This window comes from Otolemur garnettii, unplaced genomic scaffold (assembly GCF_000181295.1).
Source record: "Otolemur garnettii isolate 467f Iridium unplaced genomic scaffold, OtoGar3 scaffold00021, whole genome shotgun sequence".
NCBI classification, from domain to species: domain Eukaryota; kingdom Metazoa; phylum Chordata; class Mammalia; order Primates; family Galagidae; genus Otolemur; species Otolemur garnettii.
Genome location: NW_003852416.1, coordinates 17,673,107 through 17,676,629, shown reverse-complemented (window position 1 = coordinate 17,676,629; position 3,523 = coordinate 17,673,107). Strand labels below are relative to the sequence as shown.

The window sequence follows — 3,523 nt, the reverse complement described above, 5'->3', positions numbered from 1 at the left end:
AAAAAAAAAAAAAAAGAGTAAAACTTACTTAGAAGTCACTCAAAAAGTGGTAAATTAATAGATAGGAAAGGTTAATTGAACCTAAAAGATAAGAATCCGGGAGCCAAAAAACCTGGAACCAGTATTACTGGCATGAATCTAACCTAAGCTAAGTATAGAAGTCACTTATAGAATTGAAGAGTGATTTACTTTCTTTGCTTTATTAAATTCTTGAGCACTCTGCTATTGTTAGTTACTCTTCTGTTTTTTGAGGGTGATTTTTTTGAAAAGTAGAGAGATTCGACCTTGGACTATTCATTCATTAACGGTGAGGGGTATTTTGAAACTCTTGGGAATTCATTGATAACAAAACCTTGCTGGTCAGAATCATTGTTTATTTTGAAATGTTTTCATTATTCTGATTCTCCGGTAACCTGATTTCCTGCATACTGGTTATAAAATAAAAGCTGTCAGAAGGATACTGTTAAAGTAAGGGGGTTTTTTTTCCTCCAGCCACAACATTTTCCGTGTACTCTGGCTGCAATAAGAGCAGTTAAGTGAGTTTGCCTCAGCAGACTATTTTCTTCCAGTGTAGCTCTCCTTATTCTCTTTCTTTCTTTCTTTCTTTCTTTTTTTAAAGACAGAGTCTCAAGCTGTCATCCTGGGTAGAGTGGTGTGGTATCACAGCTCACAGCAACCTCAAACTCTTGGGCTTAAGTGATCTTCTTGTCTCAGCCTCCCAAGTAGCTGAGACTGCAGGTGCCCACCACAACGCCTGCCTATTTTTTGGTTATAGTTGTCATTGCTGTTTGGCGGGCCTGGGCTGGATTCGAACCCGCCAACTCTGGTGTATGTGGCTGGCACCCTAGCTGCTTGAGCTACAGGCACTGAGCCAGCTCTCCTTATTCTCAATCCTGATGTGCATGCAGATGTACAGGAGAGTTCTTGACCTCAGATATCGATTGTAACATTCTACATACTTGAACTGGTTTATTTTTCTTTTTTCTGCCTGATTTTGTTCAACCTGCAGCTGTGCCCGGATCTTCAGATCAGTTCCAAGGTTTTGAAATGGGAATAATTGACTCTGAAGGAAGATATATAAAGGAAACATCTGTGTGCCCTTGGAGGAGGATATTTTTATCCTTTTTTATGGAAGACCTTTCTGATAAACCCTAGAGTACAGATAATATGGCACATACAGGTGGCATGCAAGACAGTGCATGTACTTAGGACTTTTATCAACTGCTGCAACAGAGGAATGAAAGGTCCTACTTGGTACTGAAGATCAACTTTTATTTATTTATTTTTTTTGAGACAGAGTCTCACTTTGTTGCCTTTGGTAGAGTGCCGTGGCGTCATAGCTCACAGCAACCTCAAACTCTTAGGCTAAAGTGATTCTCTTGCCTCAGCCTCCTGAGTAGCTGGGTCTACAGGCACCCACTACAATACCCACCTAGTTTTCCAATTTTTAGTAGAGGTGGGGTATCTTTCTTGCTCAGGCTGGTCTTGAACTCCTGAGCTCAAGCAATCTACCCACCTCAGCCTTTTAGAATGCACAGTATGTGGCTCAGTGAGTAGGATGCCAGCCCCATATACCAAGGGTGGTGGGTTCGAGCCCAGCCCTGGCCAAACTGCAACAAAAACTAGCTGGGCGTTGTGGCAGGTGCCTGTAGTCCCAGCTACTCAGGAAGCTGAGGCAAGAGAATTGCCCAAGCCCAGGAGTTGGAGGTTGCTGTGAGCTGTGATGCCACATCATTCTGTCAAGGGCAACAAAGTGAGACTCTGTCTCAAAAAAAAAAAAAATTAAATTCTTAAAGTACTACAGCATCTGAAATGATGCACATAGGATTAGAGCTGTCTTGCTTGAGTTAACAGTAACAGTGATAACATTAATGACAACAGAAGAATATAAGGAGCAAACTTTTATTGAACTGTGAACATGTTCAAGGCACCATGTCATTTAGTCCTCACGATAACCCTCCTTATCTTCCTTTTACTATGAAGAAACTGAGGCTAGATTTACTAATAAAGGTCACACAGCTAGAAAGTGGTGAATCCAAACTCACGTCTGATTCCGGAGCTGACACTCTGAGCCAGTGTGCTGTGCCACCTCTGCGTATTCATACTTTTCACAGAATCACAGGATGTTGGTGCAGGAAAGGACTGCTTATCCAGGCATCCCACCTTTTCTCTCCTTCAAGTCTTGAGATCTTCTATGGCCGGGAACATGTGTTTGGAAGTGATATTAATATCACTATAGGACACTGGGTGGGAAGGAGGGCATGGAAAATCATTTTTCAGGGTGAAAAACATACTGAGAGGTAGAAATACAATGGATATAAGCCCTGACAGCAGCACCCAGCAGAGGTGGCCTTCTTCTAGAACCCTTGGTAGAGCTGGTCAGCCTGCATTTCTTCATTTCAGAAAGGTGCTAATTGAGGGCCAGAGAGGCTAAGGCCACAAGCAAGTCAGTCACTTCAGTAAAGGGAATAATCCCCAAGACTGTCAGTTTCATGAGTGTAGAGTTTGTGCCTGTCTTGTGTACCCTTCTGTTTGTAGTGACCAGCAATAAGTAGTACCATTGTAAATATACATTTAATGAATTTGTTATTTAAGGTGGCCTGTTCATGTTTGTGATTTCTTGTCTTTGTGCCCAGTTTATCTTTGGTCCTAGTGGTGCTACTATTAGCGTTATCTCATTTAGGGGTAAAAGGAACAAAAATAGAGGGACTATAGTCATGTCTTTGGAAAACTCCACTTCCTCTGCTCTGAGATCTGTTGGCCTTTGTTGGCAATCTCATTCAGTTTTTAAACAGGCGAGCTAAGAGTTAAAAAAAAAAAAAAGCAAGGTTTTCTCTTTTCTTTATAAGGGATCCTGTTTAAATCGCTAATCACGGCCCTATATCCGGGACTTACTTTCTTCCTTTTTTTGGAGACAGAGTCTCACTTTGTCGCCCTTGCTATGGGGTCATAGCTCATAGCAACCTCAGACTCTTGGGCTCAAGTGATTCTCTTGCCTCAGCCTCCCGAGTAGCTGGGACTACAGACAGGTAACCCCTACAACGCCTGGCTATTTTTAGAGACTGGGTCTTGCTCTTGCTCAGGCTGGTCTTGAACTCCTGAGCACAGGCAATTCACCTGCCTCAGCCTCCCAGAAAGCTAGGATTATAGAAGTGAGCCACCGTACCTGGCTCCTGGGACTTACTTTCTTGTACACATTTCTGAGGATTAGAGTAAGGGAAGGGAAGAAGTTTTAGCATTTCAGTGTCTCAGTTCCAAAGGGGTAAAAGGTATATATAAATGTGAATCCTACAAAACAAAATCAACTCTCCTGGTCCAATAGGGACCATTTTGAGGCACTTTTAATGAAGTGTACCGGCTGGGCATGGTGGCTCGTACCTGTATTCCTAATACTCTGGGCGGCCAAGGCAGGTAAATTGCTTGAGCTTAAGAGTTCGAGACCAGGCTCGGCGCCTATAGCTCAACCGGCTAAGGCGCCAGCCACGTACACCTAAGGTGGCGGGTTCGAATCCCCAGCCCGGAC

The 3,523-nt window shown here is 43.1% G+C and overlaps 1 protein-coding gene across 1 annotated transcript in view; it reads left to right on the top strand.

The window, feature by feature from the left end:
* AS3MT (arsenite methyltransferase) overlaps window positions 1-3,523 on the top strand; it is a 24,941-nt gene that overhangs the window by 20,364 nt on the left and 1,054 nt on the right. The window lies entirely within an intron of this gene.